The sequence below is a fragment of the Cibotium barometz genome, chromosome 25 (assembly GCF_041138505.1).
Source record: "Cibotium barometz isolate CiBa-2024 chromosome 25, ASM4113850v1, whole genome shotgun sequence".
NCBI lineage: Eukaryota > Viridiplantae > Streptophyta > Polypodiopsida > Cyatheales > Cibotiaceae > Cibotium > Cibotium barometz.
The window spans coordinates 53,074,285-53,093,309 of NC_141070.1; positions in this window are offsets into that span (position 1 = coordinate 53,074,285).

Sequence of the window (19,025 nt, forward strand, 5' to 3'; positions counted from 1 at the left end):
CTAAAATAACCCACCTTCTCCAAATAAACATTTTTAAACTAAGATTTCCTCTCCTTTGTCGCCGCCTCTTCCAACAGAGCACTAAACCTAAGTGCAAGGAGCAGACAAGGAGCACACACGAGTGAAGGAAACTAGCCAAAAAGAAGAATACACGCACTGTTACACGCGATGACCTGTCTATACCTAAAATAACCCACCTTCTCCAAATAAACATTTTCAAACTAAGATTTCCTCTCCTTTGTCGCCGCCTCTTCCAACAGAGCACTAAACCTAAGTGCAAGGAGCAGACAAGGAGCACACACGGGTGAAGGAAACCAGCCAAAAAGAAGACTCACTTTTTCAGAGGTGAGTCAGTTTGTCCTTTGTCCTGTCTCTTTCCTTCCATTTGGTTATGCTATTGTCTCTTTTCTTTATGCGATTGTCTCCGTCCTTCTCTGGTAGTACTTTTGTGAACGATTGTGACAGTGGGCTTTTTTTATAAGGACGATTTGTCGGAGGTCGGTCGCTTTCAAAAAAATTTTTACGCAGGCCGCGTTTAGGAACGTGTATGTCTGCGTGTATCCTGTTTGCACAGACGTTCATGCGCATATACACATGTTTTTGGACGGGTGTATACACGTGACTGTGTTTCACCCATGCTTGTGATCCAGGTTCTTAAGAGAGATGATCCCATTTGCATATGGCTTGCCTTCACAAAATCATATGTGCTAGCTTGCATTTGTGCTTTGATGCAATCATGTATATACTTTTATTTTTGCAGATTCTTCATGGATCCAGGTTCTTCATCCGATCCATTTACGTACGGCACTTGGATGATGGAGATGCTAAATCATTTTGGGTGCCATCCTGGTCCAGTTGAGCTTATAGAGTACATGTATGTCCATCCCCCTCCTGGATTGCCAAGTATCTATACCCCGCCCCTGAGTATCCATGTCACTCCACTGCCGTCTATGCTTTTACATTGACTGCCCATTCTAACCTTTGTGTTCACCTAAATAAGATTCTCCTTGCATGAGAGAAGAAGAAGAGAAGAGAGAAGATGGAAGGGTCAGTTCAGGAACATGCACTTAGCCAACCCTAAATGGGTTAACTCCTCAATGTGAAGCCACTAGTAGGGGCTCACTCCACTACCACTTGTGTCACTCAAGTGGAGCTTTCCTTGAGGGGTATGTGAATTTACCATGCTAATACCTCCAAGTTAAAAATTTCGAGCTATAATTTTTCACATGCATTAATTCATATATTTATCCAATGAAATATATGACATACTAGAAAAAAGGGTTAGTGGGAATGTTAAAATTACAGCAATGTGATGAGCTATGGTGGATCAAATACTAGAATCAACATCACTAACAAAGTGATTAGCAAATAATTAAGATGTGATTGAGTAATTAACAAATAGCTTAATGTAGGCATGGATAATCAAAAACTAGCAAATTCTCATTAGGCCAATGCCTCAATTCATCCAAGCATCTAATCCCACTGATTTCTCCTTGATTCACTCCACCTCTTTTGCTTGATTCTCTTCACCTCTCCCAGAATATCTCCACACTTCCTAAATCTTCTCATGCTACCCTTTATTCTCTGCCAGTAGATTCTTCTCACCTTTTCATAGGTTCTCTCACATTTACAGATTCTCTTTTACATCCTCTAACCAAGGGCTTGTTCCTGCACACATCCTATTCACTTGTATATTTCAACACCTCCCCTCAAGTGAATACTCCTAGCACACTTGGACCCTATACCAAGTTTCCCTCTTACTTGATAGTCCGCGACCAGTGCCTCAAGTCCCTAAACTCATAGTCCTTGACACTCTCTCTCTCTGTGTGTCCAAGGCTACTACAAGTGCCCGAGACCTTGACTAAAGTGCTCACACATACATCTACCATGTGGCCTACATCATCGGTGGCTCAGAGGTGGTTTTACTTTGTTGGGGCAGGTTACATTGGGTTGTGGGGTCTCTCTCTCTCTCTCTCTCTCTCTCTCTCTCTCTCAGAGATTTTCACATGGCTCCTCACTCTTTGGAGCCTCACATCTTCTCTTGTCTTCAGTCTTCTTGTCGTGGCAGCTTCTCTCCACACATCCGTCTCTTCTTTCAGTCTTCTTGTTGTGGAAGCTTCTCTTCTCGTGTCCATGTCTTCCTTCAATGCTTCCTCTATATCTTCTTCTCGGTGTGGATGTTCCTCTTGGAAAGAGATGTTCTTCTTCTTTCATTGCTAGGGCCATGAGCTTGTCCCGTCAGGTCTTCTTGCTCCATGTGAGAAACATGTTTAAATGTTTGTTTGATAGTTCTTTTGGGCTTTTGATATTTATCTTGTGTCATTATGCAATGCAAACCCAAATTTATGTAGGAGGTCTTACCGCTTGCCTTATTCTGGACAAGGGTAGTGTCTGATCCCATTTTTACACTAATGTAATGTGCCCAATACATAATGCATATAGCATTCATTCTTATGCACATTCCCAAATGCAACTCTGGCTTATGAATAATCTTGAATTTGAGTTAGATTTACAGGCATTAACCAAGGGTTAAATACAAAATGATGATTACCACAAATTTATCAACATAATTTTACCAGAAAATACATTAAATCAAGGGTAACCAATTTGTACGGAATGGTTAGAGTATCAAACCAACTTCGAATTTCAATTTGAAGTTATAGGAATCTGTATCAAATACTTAATGGTTAATTTGAACCCTCAATTGCACCAAAATATAGTGATTAGCACTGATTCACTGGTTAGCAAATTAATCTTCTGTTTTGTGTGCAAAAAACAGAGTATGCAAGGAGCCCAGATCTGAGGCCTTAGAGTTCAAATGAGCTCAAATCCTTTCAAGGCCATCAATAGCAATCAGTCTAGTAGAGGATTAAGCCAAGAAACACAAGATTTGACCAAATATTGAATGCTTAATCTCTATTTTACCAAAGTCACCTGCAGATTTGATGAAGAGCTTGGATCTCACTGTAGACTTGATCAAATCAAATTCTGACTTCACCAACTTGTAGAGCATGCTTGAGAACCCCCGGGGCTAAGAGGAATTAGATCAATTTGATTTGGAGTAGACAAGATCTGCAACTTTCTCAGAAAAAACTGCGCTGGAAAAAACGTGATTTCCTCCTGAATGCGTCGGCGGTTTGATGATATTTTTGCATGGGCTAGAGCCCAATGGTTATGGCTAGCTAGGGCTGAAAGGTTTTGAGCTAATGTTGTGCCTAGAGTGAGAGGGATCTCCTCCACTAGCTGGGGGTACAGAAAGCTTCTTGAAAATAACTAAAAATTTGATTTTTTCCTCTACTAATCTTGATTAACTAGATATAATGGGCTCATAAACTTGATGGATTCTAGGCTTGGCTCTGATACCATGTTAAAATTACAGCAATGTGATGAGCTATGGTGGATCAAATACTAGAATCAAAATCATTAACAAAGTGATTAGTAAATAATTAAGATGTGATTAGTGAGGAATTAACAAATAGCTTAATGTAGGCATGGATAATCAAAAACCAGCAAATTCTCATTAGGCCAATGCCTCAATTTATAGAGTTTACATCCAAGCATCTAATCCCACTGATTTCTCCTTGATTCACTCCACCTCTTTTGCTTGATTCTCTCCACCTCTCCCAGAATATCTTCACACTTCCTAAATCTTTTCATGCTACCCTTTATTCTCTCCTAGTAGATTCTTCTCACCTTTTCACAGGTTCTCTCACATTTACAGATTCTCTTTTATAGCCTCTAACCAAGGGCTTGTTCCCGCACACACCCTATTCACTTGTATATTTCAACAGGGAATACATGTTTAGTAGAATTTCTTGGTATGGCCTCCTCCACAAGCACAGATGACCTCCATATCCTCCCTATTAGAAAGTACCTAGGGAAGAGTCCCTAGCAATGCTATGTTCTCCATTACATTACCATGGCCTCCTTTTCCTCTCTACTTCCCCCTTAGGGAAAGTACTTAAGGAGGAGTCCTTAAGATAGCAAGATCTCCTTTGCATGCACATGAACTAGGATAACTTGGTGTGAAAGAAAGCAAGCCCAAGTACTTTCTCTAGAGAAAGTACTTGGGATAGCTTGTGAAAGAAGGCAAGCCCAAGTACTTTCTCTAGAGAAAGTACTTGGGATAGCTTGTGAAAGAAGGCAAGCCCAAGTACTTGGGATAACTTGTGAAAGAAGGCAAGCCCAAGTACTCTGGTTGGCGAAAATACTTGGGACAACTTATCAAAATTGCCATAGCTCTCACATCTAATGTCCAAATATAGTTATCCAACCACTCAAATCGAAGGGAAAATGACATTTGAGCACATTCAATGGGTTAAAGCTTACAAAAAACATGATTTAATATGAATTTTGAAAAATAAACATCTAGATCTAGAATTGGATAAGTTTAAAAGCTATTTCTTGTGCTATTTTTCTAGCGATTGTACTTAAGTCTATGGACTACTATGTATCTAGGGATGATCTCCTCTATCAACCTCCCCCATGAACTTCTTATCCTTCCTACTTTTGTTGATTAAGTGCATGGAGAGGAGTCTCTTACAAGGGCGTGATCTTCTTTACATATGCCTACATTCACGTGTCTTAAATCCACTAGTCTCTCTCCATGCCACCCTCGCATGTAACTCCTAATATTTAGTTGTGCTTGTTTTCTAGCCATCATGTAATATCAATGTTTCTTTCTTGGAATGTAAAAACTACATAATTTAATAATATATCCATATTTCTTGGATAAACATGCTAGTGGGATCATGTGATTTTTCTCAAAAAGTTAGTAATTGCTCCTCTTTTGTGATACTTTAGCTCGGGAGCTCCTAGGTTTTAGCTTGGAAAATGGAGGTCCCTCCTAGGTATAGGGAGAAATGAGAGAAGGAGATATGGAGAGCTCAACTCCTATCTCAATTCCTTGATGTGTGCAAAAGTGATAGAGAGAGAGAGACCAAGAAGAAGAAGAGGGAAGAAAGGAAACATCACCTACAAGCACAACACACATATAATCAAGCAAGCAAGCAGCATCAACACACAAGCTCACTAGAGAGCAAGAAAAAAGAAGAAGAAGACTCCATTGTGATAATGGCATTGTATATCCTTTTCATATATTTCATAAGTCACTTATATACATGGGCTACCTTTAAATTCTTGAAAGAGACTTTCAAAGTATGATATTTGAGACAAGGAACTCAGTGGAGTCCGATCGAACAGTTGCATAATGTAAAGCAGAAAGAGGAAGAATCCATCTGAGACTATATCAACCGAGTGAGATATCTTCACTCTCGCTGTAAATGATAGGGACAATTTCTTTGATGAAAGACTGAGCGATCGATTCCTAGAGGGACTCGAAGATGTAGCCCTGCATAATTTCTTAAATGCTCTTAGACATACCTCCTTTGTGAAAAGATGCAGGGGGGAAGAGAGCTTGAGCTCTTACAAACACACACACACTCACAAAACCCTAAAAGAGAACACACAAGGTAAGAGGCTGAAAATCTTCTTCTTCTTTACACAACACTCAACACACCATATACAAAGATAAGAGTACACACATATGAAAAGGTACTCAACCAAATACATACTAGGGTTCTCTATAGTGTGAACCCAACTAAATGAGCTAGCGCTATAACTATGCTAGTCTTAAGAATGGCTGTCACACAACCTGTCATCCCACTGGCCGCATATCACTCATGATCCCACCAACCATGCCAGTGGTGTAAGTGTGGGGCCTATCCCCAGGTGGATCATCTCAGTGTCCACCGCCTCACTAGATGAGCTTGATATCTGAACACTCCCCCTCGAGCTCAACTCCATCTCATGTACACCTAGCAAAGCCTTGAATCTGTGGAAAATATCAGCGATCCTGTGTGCTGACATAAACAAGGTCAATGTCTCCTGCCAAAACCTTCTCTCTGACAAAATGATAGTGGACCTCTATATGCTTCGTGCGAGCATGAAAAACTGGGTTCCTGGCGGCCAACTGTATACTGTTAATGTTGTCACAGAAAATGATAACTTGTCTATCCCCACTGATAGACCCAAATCTGCAAGTAGCTTTCTCAACCAAGCTACCTCACATGCTGCCATAGCAGCACCTCTGTACTCGGCCTCTGTAGTACTAGATAGAGCAACTGCAGGCTGCTTCTTGCTACTCCAAGTCATAGCAGCACTCCCCAAAGAAAACATGATGCCACTAGTAGATCTTCTATCTGAGATACTACCAGCCCAATCAGTATCCGTGTACCCATGTACACATATCTCTCTCCTAGTTTCATAAAATAGTCCACAATGCAAAGTAGACATCACATACCTTAGTATGCGTCTCAATGCATCGAAATGCGGCTTCCGAGGAACCTACATAAACTGACTCCCAACCCAACAGCATAGCTCAAATCTAGCATGGTGATGGTCATGTAGATCAAGCTTTGCTCCTGAGTCAATCATAGATCAAGAAGATTTGTGGTTTTTTCCTCAAAAGAGAGTCCCACTTTAAGATAAGAATGCTCTATCTAAAGGTCATCTTCTTCAATTTTAGGGTTAGAGTAGCCTTGTTTACTTTTAATGTTTAGCCCATTTTATTTTGCTTTGGCTTTGGATGCCCTTGCCTTAGCCTCCTCTTGTGCCTCTTTCTTGAGCCTATTTTGTTTCAACTTATCTTATTTCTTTTTGTGCGACTATTCCATCAGATCTTGAGTTAAGGGTCCATAATACTTTTTTAGCTTCCTATTTATTTCGCCTTTCATTTAGACTCCATTAATGGTTTAAATGCAAGTCGCACCTTGGGAGGTGAGCTCTACAACTCTAAATGGCCCTAGCCCTCAAATACTTTAATTTCTTTCTTTTGGAAGAGCCAACTCTGTACATAAGTACCAAGTCTCCTTCTTGTAACTCTTTTGTTTTCAGGTTTTGGTCAAACCATCATTTGCACTAAAACTTTTCTACTATCATCCCATGGAGAGAGAAACAACTCTAGTCTCATTGAACTCAATCAACCTATCGGCTAGAGCGTTTTCCCTAAGACGCTCTTTCACTACTATGGACACTAAATATTCCATAAGCATCACTGCCTCAATTCCATTAGGCAAGAAGAAAAGGAGTTTGTCGAGTTTTGATCAGGATACCATAAAGGACTTTATTAGTACTTTATGCTTCTCCATTTGCTTAGGGATAGTATGATAGCATCTACGACTAAAATTCCAGCTGTAGATGCTTAATGACCTCATTGATGAAATGCCCTTATCACTAACTTGCTCTAGGCGGACACAAAAATCTTGATATGACATGCTCATATAAGAATCTGGCAATTGTACAAGTATCCACCTTTTGTGTAGCTTTTGCTATAGCCCACTTACTAAAATAGTCTATGGCAACAATTATATATCCGTTGACACGTGATGATTGGGCTTATAGGACCAACAAAGTCTATTATCCATTTTTCAAAAGGTTGTTTCACAAGATTGAAACCAAAGGCATCCTATGTTTTCCATGAGGAATGTTAAAGCATTGTCATTCATAAAGTTTCAAAAATTCCATGGCATCACCAAATATAGTTAGTCCCACCATAGCAGTTACTTCACCCAAAAAATGTCCACTAGCAATCCCACTATGAGCTTCTTCCAAAATGGTTAGGAATGCATCCCTCCCTAACACCACCATAGGCACATTATCTTTGCCTAGCTTATATAGCTGACCTACTATCAATGGGAGCTCGATAGCGTTGTCGCTTATGTCTCGTTTTCTTCTTACCAAGTTTTTGATTTTTGTTTCTATCAGATTCGAACTCACTTGGTCGATCTTCACTTGTGTCCCCCTCACTTTCGGATGAACCGCAGGAGGTCACCGTCCTAGGCCTTGAGCGCCTTGCTTCCACACTTGGGTGAATATTTGATTCATTCCCCCCATCAGGATCAGAGTCAGTTTCTTCTTGAGATTCAGACGACTCAGAGTTGCATTGGTCTGAGTCTTCGCCTACTGTCACTGTCAGGGGAGTTTGCCACTTTCTTGCCAGAGTTAAGTGCATAACACCTATCATGTTTATTGGCACTAACGGTGGCATATCTTGTCCCCCTCAGGCGTTACCCAACTTGTGCCTTTATGTGCGCTTTTGTCACACAGGTCGTAGCTGGGGACTTGCCAGACACCGTATGCGAGCCACGAATGGCTGCAAGCATACAACCAGGGAAGGAAGCTCAAACAGAATGCCAAAGGGTGTGTCACTCACCGCTCAACCGCCGCCTTGAAGGATTCCCGCGTCACAGCCGTGAAGGAGGAGCCGCCGTCGCCGCTCTACCACCTCTCCGCCGCCGCCGTGCCGCTACACAGTGCTCGATCGCTCTCTCACTCTCTCTCACAAACGCAGGAGAAGGAAACTAAAGAGATAAGGCAAGAGCACTCTTGTATTCACAACACATGAGAATGAGGATTTTAGGGTTACATTTGACTCTTATAGGTGACTTGGACGTTCACACTTGGGCGCCCATACATGGCCGGCCGACCCTAACCCTTATCCTACTGATATCCAAGGTGCGCCTCTCATCGACGATCACCCAATCCCTTTATCCTTAACATATGGTGCCGACAAGCCCGGCCCATGACTCAGAATATTTAAATTAATGACGTAAAATATAGTACGTCTCATTGTCCGCCATGGGTTAACATGCCCCCCTTCCTGATGTAGATTCCGTCCTCGGAAGCTATGGTATGGTAAGCTCGATAGGGTTGTTGTGGTTGACCGTCTGCAAAACAGGTTAAAGAGTGAAAGTATGCTGGAATTCAAAAGATATAAAGTGTATAAATTCAAGCATGTTAGACCTCAATGGATGTTGCTATGAGAACTTAGTTTAAGGGTCACATGAATGAGCCAGTGTAGGAAAGTAACAGGAGTTTAAAATTATTGAAAGTAAATCAAGAGTAAGCAAGGTGTCAAAGGTTAATCAAGGTTTATAATTGGCCTAAGTCAAGGAAAATAACCAAGCTTAATAAATAAACACATAACCACACTGTGTCTACTCTAAGAACAAGTTAATACCACAAGCCTAGGGAAACAAGCAACATCAGAGTTACAGGAGCTTTTTGCCTCTTTTTTTTTTTTGCACATGACAATTTTTACACACAATGGCGACCTTCCTAAGGCAAAACTAACATCGATCCTGGTACCATGTTTAACACAAGGCATTATCCAGGAATCTATTAGCTCACTTTAGGCAAGGCTACCCCCTACCAACCAAGGCATCGGTCTGGAGTAGAATACTCCTCGCCTACCAAGTATCAATAAGGCGATAGGCCAACATTAAAGCACATCATAGACTTGTAGTGCCATTTATTGTAGGCTTCTCTTTTTTTTTATTTTTTTTTATAAAGTTTCTTTTGATCTTTGCTCCTGAACTAAAATGTGTTCTTACATCCTTTCGACAAGGGGTAAAAGCTATGTCCTAGAGGTCAACACACACACAGCCAGGTGTTCAAACATTAAGATGGTTTGACCCTAGACCTAAGACAATCGTATTCCAAGGTTAACTAAAGACGTCATGCTGCCTAGGAATATTTCCAATAAAGTTAAGCTCATTAATGATTTACACTAGCATGCAAGCAACTTCAAAAACTAAGTAGTACATTGACAATTTCCATGTGGTCATGCCATATAGTTTATGAAATTAATTGAATAGAAAAAACGAAAGAGAGTGGGTATGGAAGAATTACACCTGAAATTGGAGATCTCCTTGATTTGATGAGATAGCTTGCAATGTGATGTAGATATATTTTGATGAACGTTGCGGCAGTCTCAAGATATGGAAGCGAACCCACCTTAAACTTTTTAACCTGTACAATCAACTAACAAGCACTATACCTCGAGAGGCACATCAGTGTGAAAATTTCAAGACTCATTTAAGGAATCTAAACTAGAATTAACTTGAAAACACTAACCTACCTACCAGTCACCACACTACTACTGAGAATACGGTAAGAGGATGTTGTAGAGTCCTGGCTCTAGCCCTAGGGCTAAGCCTCTATCCGCATCATCCAAACAAACAAATTCAACCTCAGTAGTGCCATGAGTTTCATCCGTCCATTCATCATTGTCAGATATTTCCTTTTCATTTTCCCATCCACATAAACTCATCAAAAATATAACCATGCGAGGATAGTCATCTTGTGGAAAAGGAAAGCATTGGGCTATCGGGGATATTTCCTCTACGGAGTAGGGGTCAGTCATGGTCAATAGGCGAATTAGCCATTCTAATTCCTCAATATTTTCCTCTCTGGCTAGTACATCTATATGATCCCATTCAGTTTCAATTACAGGATAGCACATGTGGAATATCTGAGAAAGGTACAGATGATACCTCTCACCAAAGGCGGGAGTGGATGAAGTGTATGATGATCGTGCATCTGCCATATCTGCAAACATAGATATAGCATCAGTAGGTTTGTGAGACAGGTCAATCTAGTTCTTGATTGTATACAGATATTTATTCTCTTTTTGTGCTCTTGCTCTTTTTACTATTTTTTGTTTTTCTTTTCTTTGTTTTTGTTTTTTTTTATTTTTTAAAATGTATGAAGCTATATATATACATCCCCTTAAATTTGGCAATTACATGGTCAGGGGAGAAGGTTAAGGAGGAAGCATTAGAATGTCGAGCGTGAGTACATGCTCCCCCTTTCCTTGGGTAGATCATATTATTTGCAATGATGTTGCAGCCTCTTGGAACCAATTTGTCCAGCGGGTCATAGGTTGTGATGTGGGCAGATAGCTTTTTATGACCCTTGTGGCCACATCCAATTGTAGAGATGGTAGTGTACGCTCCCATTGACGAATGGAGGAAATGGTTTTCGACGATACTATTACAAGGGGAGACGTAGACTTATCGGTTTTTTGTTGGGTGTTGACAAGAGTAGGTGTAGAGCATGTAGAAACTTCTATATGAGTGTGTGCCTGGCATGAGGAGCTAGAAGCTTCATGTGGCTCCCCCCTTCCTGAGCTAGGTGGTAATGATCGATATCGTTTGGGAATCCAAACTAACTCTGGAAGAAGTGGTGCGGAGCACTCTGTTACCTTTCCCTTACCACGGTCTTGAATTGTCATTGGGGTGGCAACAATTGGTTTGCAAGGTTTTACAGGTGATGTAGAGGGGTTCACCTTATGTTTAGGGACCCAAATCTGGTCATTTCCCTCGTAGTACCCTTGGGCTACTAATAATTTTTTAGGGATCCATCGTGATGTTACCTTGCCCTTTTTCGGGTGGGTAGCTACTTTCCTTTTACGAGGCTTCTTGGTGGCTGAACGAGATTGAGCAGGGGAAGTAGCTGTTAGCAAAGCTTTGGGGACCCATTTGTATGTACTCTTTGGCATAGTAAGCGAAGCTTTAGGGACCACCTTGCCTGTTTCCACTCTTGGCGTTGAAGCGTTAGAGGGGTGGCCAACAATCGAAGATGGTTTTGCCACTGGACTTTGTGATTTTTCGTTATCTAATATTTGAGTGGATGACTTAGATGCGGGATTTTGAGCGGTCAGACCTAGTGTTGGTTCTTGTGTTGTGACTTGTCTGGTTGCCCAATCGATATTGCACTTGGTGGCCATCATCCATTTGCACCCTAAGATTACAGTCCCTTCCATGGTACCAGCAGGCATAACCAAAAAGCTTTGAATTATAGTTCCCTTGTCATAAGCAACCGGAGTGTGCAGAATTCCTGAGACAGGGGTTTTCTTCTTGTTGATTCCTTGAACTTGGATAGAGCTCTTGGATAAAGGTGGTTTTCCCAGTTGACACCACACGCCATATGATAGCAAATTGTGTTGAGCTCCTGTATCCAATAATGCATTATACAGCACCTCCCCGTAAGGACTCTGTAACTCAATTGGGTATCTTAGTGGTGGGTCAGATTCCAGTGCATCCTCCTCTGCTTCCTCGAAAAATACTTGCGTAATTCCCAAGTTGGCTTCTCGTTGTCTCCTAGCACGCTGTTGACGTTCTTTGGCTTCGACTCTTGCTTGTATCTTTTTAAGCTCAGCCTGTTCTTTAGCTGCCTTCTTTTGATGGATTGCGTGTAACTCCTCCTGGCTCAGGGGGTCATAGTATCTTTTGAATTTACTCCCATTAAGGAATCCAATGGTTTCAACTCCGTCGAGAGTCTCCACTCTAATGGTACCTTGCGGCGTAATTTCACATACTCTATACGGTCCCTTACCAGCATATTTGAGCTTCTTCTTTTCATTTCGCACTCCATACATCAGGACTTTATCCCCAACCTTGATGTCCTTGTCCTTTAGATGGCGATCAAACCATTTTTTCCTTCTATCCTTCTCCACAAGGGCATTGTATACAGCCAATTGTCTTTCTTCGTTTAGCCGCTCAAGGATATATAGACGCTCTACTAAGGGATTACCGTCCCAACCCTCTTGAGTAGCAACACGAAGACTAGGAATGACAAATTCCCACGGCATGACTGCTTCTTGGCCATATACCATTTTGAATGGTGTGCAATTAATAGCCACTTTGTACACAGTACGATAGGCCCATAAAGCTGTCGTAAGCTTTAGATCCCAATCCGTGCGATGAGCTTCAACTGTCTTTGTCAAAATAGAGATTAAAGTCTTGTTGGTACTCTCGACTTGGCCATTCGCTTGCGGATAGTAAGGAGTAGATTTATGATGGGATATCATGAAATTTGTTGTGAGCTCCTTAATCACTTCATTTATAAAATGCGTACCATTGTCGCTCACAAGTTCAAAAGGACAACCGAATCGTGTGATTATATTTTCAAAGAGGAACTTGGCTGTTGTCCTTGCATCTGCCTTACGTGTCGCTTTCGCTTCAGCCCATTTGGTCATATAGTCAGTGGCCACAATAATATAGCGAGATTGTGTGTTTCGGGCCGCTGGACTAATTGGACCTACAAAGTCTAAACCCCACTTTTCAAATGGTTGGTTTACTTTGATTGGATGTAGGGGCATCTGATCTTTCCGTTGGGGTTTCTTGTATCGTTGGCATTCATCGCAACCCTTCACAAAGAGTGATGCATCTTGGAACATAGTGGGCCACCAATACCCTGATTGTAAGATCTTTCGTGCAGTTAAGTCTCCTGAGAAGTGACCACCGGCTACACCCATATGTGCCTCTTGCAAAATGTATAGATACTCATCCTCTCGGGCACAACGCCTAAGAACGTCATCCTTTCCTCTTTTATAAAGAGTCCCGGCTATCAGGCAATAGGGTTTGCATTCTTTGATTAGCTTTCGAGCTATATATTTACGAAGCTCCTTGGGTGGAAAGCCATTAACCAAAAAGTTAACAATCTTCTCACTCCATTCAGGCATTGTCTCGACCATGAACAAGGAAGTGTCCGGTAAGTCATCATCAACCCCCGTAGGAGCCTCACCATTAGGTATGCGAGACAAATGATCAGCCATAACATGTTTTTTGCCAGGTCTCACAACAACAGTGAAATCAAATTCAAGAAGAATCAATAGCCATCGTGTGATTCTTCCTGTGGAGCATGGTTTGTTTACCAGATACAATAATGCTTGATGATCCACATAGAAAACAAACTTGGTGGCAAGGAGGTAATAATGAAATTTCCTTACTGCATATATCATTGCCAACCCTTCTCGCTCCGTAGTGGTGTAGTTCATCTCAGCATCGTTCAACTGGCGACTGGCAAAGCTAATGGGGTAGTCTAGCTTGTGTTCTCCAGGTTGAGTTAACACACACCCAATAGCAAAGTTTGATGCATCAATATGCACATGGAAGAGTAAATCCCAGTTAGGCATTCTCAAGATTGGAGCACTCGCCAAGGCCTTCTTTAATAGCTCATAGGCACGGTCACATTCTTCGGTCCAAATAAACTCGATGAGAAGCTTATACAATGGTCGAGCTATCTCGGCGAAGAAGAGAATAAACCTTCGATAATAACCAATGTGACCCATAAAGCGTTGGACTCCCTTGTAGTTGGTGGGTGGGAGTAATTCCAGAATGACCTTGATTTTACTCTCGTCCGTGGAAATTCCATTTTTGGACACTATATGCCCTAAGATAACTCCGTGTTTAACCCAGAATTGGCATTTGAAAGGATTCAAGGAGATGCGATATAATCTACACCTTTCAAATATTTTTCGTAAACACATCAAGTGCTCGTCCCAAGAGGAATGAACACAAAGATCATCTAAGAAAGCTTCACAGAAGTCCCTTAGATATTCCTTAAAGGCCGTGTTTATCAATCGTTGGAATGTTGCAGGTGCATTAGTCAAGCCAAAAGCCATGACGCGAAAGGCAAACACTCCAAACTCCGTGATAAATGCTGTTTTAGCTTGGTCCTCGTCTGCAATTGTGATCTGATTGTAACCCGAGTACCCATCTAAAAAGCTATATGCCTCCTTGCCTGCCACTCTTTCAAGCACATGTTCAGAATATGGCAAGGGGTAATGATCCCTTCTGGTGGCTGCATTAACCTTTTTGAGATCAACGCACACTCTGAGTTTCCCATTCTTCTTTGGCACGATGACTATCGGAGAAACCCATTCTGAGTGCTCAATTGGGTATATGAATCCACATTTTACCAGCTTTTCAATTTCCTCTTGTACAATCTTTGCGTACTTAGGATTCATTGGGTAGGGACGTTGCTGGACTGGTTTAGCAGTGCTAATCATTGGAATCGTGTGTTGCACCACCGAAGGTGGAACACCCTTCATATCATGATATGTCCAAGCAAATATGTCCTTGAATTCTTTAAGAAGCTTTGTAAGTGCAGCTTCTTCCGCCTTGGTGAGGTCTTGAGCAATAAAAACTGGTTTAGACTCCTCACCCGGATCTGCTAAGTCTATCTCCTTAACTACCGCAGGGCCATCGTAGACACCGCTACTCTCATTGGTAGGCGTTCGTTGGGCTTTTGTGTAGACTACTTTACGTTCCCCTATGGTGAATGATTTGAAATGCTCGGGTGCGGGGTGTAAGTCTACTGGTTCTTGTTGTGCTCGGTTTTTTTCTTTTAATTCCGCCTCCTTTTGTTGTTGAGCTAACTCTTGGTTTTGCCGCCTTCTTGCAGTACGACTTAGTTTTGGCTTCTCTTCGATTTCTAATTGGGCGACGTCATGAGGTTGCGGAATACACCACATGACACTTTGGAGGTATTGTCCCCAATTATCCGCTATCTTCCGATGAGCAATGGCTCCTACATAACTAAGCCATTCTGCAGTGGATCTCTCCTTATTTATTGCAGTTCGTACATTAGCTCGATAGCGTTGGCGCTTATGTCTCGTTTTCTTCTTACCAAGTTTTTGATTTTTGTTTCTATCCGATTCGGACTCACTTGGTCGATCTTCACTTTCGGATGAACTGCAGCAGGCCACTGTCCTAGGCCTTGAGCACCTTGCTTCCACATTTGGGTGAATATTTGATTCATTTTTCCCATCAGGCTCAGGGTCAGTTTCTTCTTGAGATTCATACTCAGAGTTGCATTGGTCAGAGTCTTCGCTACTTTCAGTGTCGGTGGAGTTTGCCACGTTCTCGCCATCAGGAGTCAAGTGCATAACACCTATCATGTTTATTGGCACTAAAACGGTGGCATATCTTGCCCCTCAGGTGTTACCCAGCTTGTGCCTTTATTCCCCCATGTGTCTATGGTTGCCGCTAGGTGTACCCAATCCACGTTATCCGACTCAGTCATACCCGGTAGGACATCCATATAAGGAGAATCTTTCCCATCATCAGTCTCTTTTTTGCATGTATAGCAATACCTTAATGGGGCGGAATGAACAGTGGTATCCGATCGATTATCGATGATAACCTTGCTTCCTAAAGGATGTGCACGACCATTCTCAAGATCAACTCGAATGACAGAGTCCTGGAATTGTAGGTAGACATGGTTTTTCGACCAGTCATGTACCATTTGTGCTTCCCTCATGAAAGGACGTCCTAAGATCATTTGATATGACATAGGATGCTTGGAGAAATCCATTACAATGAAGGTATGTTTTACCTTGTATCCCAGGACCTTGATCTTGAGGTCCCTTAACATTCCAATAGGTTTAGCTATGGTTCCGTTTGCCATCTTAACCACTATGTTTGTGACTTCGAGGTGAGGCCTTCCCATAGATTCCCAACAGTTTTTAGTCACGATGCTCACTCCAGCACCACCATCAAGGATTCCCTTTAGAGTTAATCCCTTGGTAGTAATGGGGAGGGTGGCATTAGATTCGTCACCTTCAAAGTACTATCCCAACTTGTTCACAGGTATTTCCACGACCGAATCTTCATCAAAGTTGGGTTGTAGATCCCAATGCTCCCCTTCATCTTGAAGCGTGTCGGGTCTATCAATATTTGCAAATTGTGGTAGCCCCGCCTTTAGTTCTCCATTGAGAAATTCTCGAAGAGCTAAGAATAGCTCAGGATCTCCGTATAATTTGGATATGATCGTGGTTCTGATCTCAGAGGACATGAAATCCATTAGCTTAGACACATTCAATGGTACTTTTCGAGACATCGCCCCTTGACTAGGGAATGGTGAAGATGGAATCACTTCCTCTTCAATGGGGTCAGGCAGTCCCTCACTAAACATTCTTTCAAGCAAAAAGGGTGTTTGCCCACTTCCTGATGTTCTATCCTCACTTTCTTCTCGAATGATACTCGGTATAGCTAACGGTTTATGGTTCCTGTGAGGCTGAACTTGCGTAGGAAACACTGTGTCTGGAATTTTGATTTTTCTCGGGTTTGGCTCCAGTTCTCTTTGTGTTTCTTCCACCAAACCCCTTAAGTGTTGCACTTGTTCAATCTCCTCAACTGGGTTTGGGTAAGTTCCAATCTTTTTCTTGAGGGTTTTTGGCCCACGTGGCTTGTCTTGGGGAGTCTCAGTCAGTTTGGGTGGTCGAGAGGGCATTAACTGACTTGGTTGTGGGGCCGAGGAAGTTTCCTTCTGTTTTCCCTTATTTTTGTACTCGCTTGATTCTCCTTCATTGAGCTCCCGAGTGGGTTCCTCCCTTAAGGTAGTGGCTTTGGTCCCCATGGTTTCTATTGAATCAGAATCATCTTCAGGATCATTCATATACACGGGGTCGTCTCCTGTCCCTATGTTGGTCTTTGAACTGGGCTTGGAGCTCGTGGCATTAAGCGATCTCTTTCGTCGTGTTTTCTTTTTCTTTGCCTGAGCGATTGATGCAGTATCCCTCTCTTCAAGAATGTAGTTTTGATTTTGAAGCATTGACCGTGTAACTACATTCGCGGGTACAACAGGTGTGGTTCCTCGTGCTTGGTTGGTGACCTCAACCAAATTCAATGGTGTAATCTTGGGTGCATTAGGATTATGTGGACATTGAGCGATCAAATGATCTATGCCACAACGATTACATGTAAGTACCGGCATTTCCGATGTGCTCCCTTGATTTGGTTGCATTTGAGTGGCGATCTTCTGTAGCCTATTAGGGCACTCCGCTACACGATGCGGTCCACCACACTCGTAGCATTGAAGAGGTGGTCTCCTTGCCATGGTATTAAGGTTTTGCCCTCTTGTGGCAAGAGCAGCCGCTTGATATACAGGCTTGACTTGCCCGAAATGATCCTCCATGTAGTACTGGGGAATCATTTCAAACGTATCAATCCCGTATGGAGCAGTAGGGTCTATCTCCTCTTCATAATCCCCACATGCACTATGTGACTCACAACCCATCTGGTTTATAGGGGTAATCCTTGGTGGATGTGGAGGTTGTGGTCCTAGCACTGGCGGTGGTAACGGCACAGACTGGACTACATTCGGGTTCCTTGGAACTATGTGCTGTGATGGTTGCTCGATAGGTTGTGCAGGCATTAGCGCGGGTACTTGAGGTGTGTTTGACCAAGCTAGTGGTGCCTGGTTTGCCAACATTCGCTTAAGTGTTAGGCAATCTTTAGATTGATGGCCATACTTACCACATGCATTGCAATTTCCATTGAATTTGACTCTAAATGTGGGACATTCACTCGTGCTATGTGGTCCTAAGCACACCGAACACCATTGTTGCTCTCTCCTTGGGTACATATGGCTATTCTGAGGAGCTCGATTACCCCTAAAGTATTCTTGGAGAGCCTTAGTAAGGTCGGTCACAGACATTTCAGATATCTTGGGCTCCTTGGCAATAGGTTTTACCGTCATTGGCTCGTGCCTAGATACTTGCGAACTAACGGATTTTATTTCTGAAGACACCTTTTTACCTGCAATCATCAAGTTGTCTTCTAACTGGATTGCATTGGCAGTGACTGCTTCCCACGTTGTAAGACCTCTAATGACTAGGCCATTGTAAATGTCCTCGTGGCGCAATCCTCGGATGAATCTATCGAGGAGTTGGTTGTTATTGAAGCGTTCATCGGGAGTGCAGCGAGAATTTAGATGCTTCAATCGACTTATAAAGTCTCTCACTGACTCCCCTTCCTCGCGTTCAGCTTTTTGGAGTTGAGATGCTACCCCCCAAAGCACACCCTCGCGTATGTATTCTTTCAAGAACAATCTCTTGAGAGTGGGGTAGTGAGTGCGCTCTTCAACCCTTAAGGTTCGATACCAATCTCCGGCCTTCCCACTTAAGGTTAAGCCTAAGGCTTTACACTTGTGCAGCTCATTGTGCTCTTCCAAGGAATCACACACGTGTTCAAAGACTTCAATGTGCTTCCTAACATCCTCGTTACCACTGAAGTTTTGAGTGAGCTTAGCCACTTGTACTGCCTTGCTTCTAGGTTCTCTCTCAGGCATACCCCGCATGTTTTCTGCAATGGATCGTCCGATCGTCTGAGCAAATGCTGCGAGATCACCTAAGTGAGCAGGCATAGTTGGTGGAGGCACTTCTGGGATAGCCTGGCTGATAGGAGTTGGCGTTGGTCTGAGTAAGTTGGCAAATGACGTAGGATATGATATGTGACTAGGCCTAGCTCCCCTTGGATAATGGTTATGATAAGGCGGTCGTGGAGCATACGCCATTGGCATACTAAGAGGCGTAGGAGCTACCTGAGCATGAGTAGCGATAGGTACATAGGGTCGATAGGCACTGGCACGCACTGTTGTAGGTACTGTTCCACTAG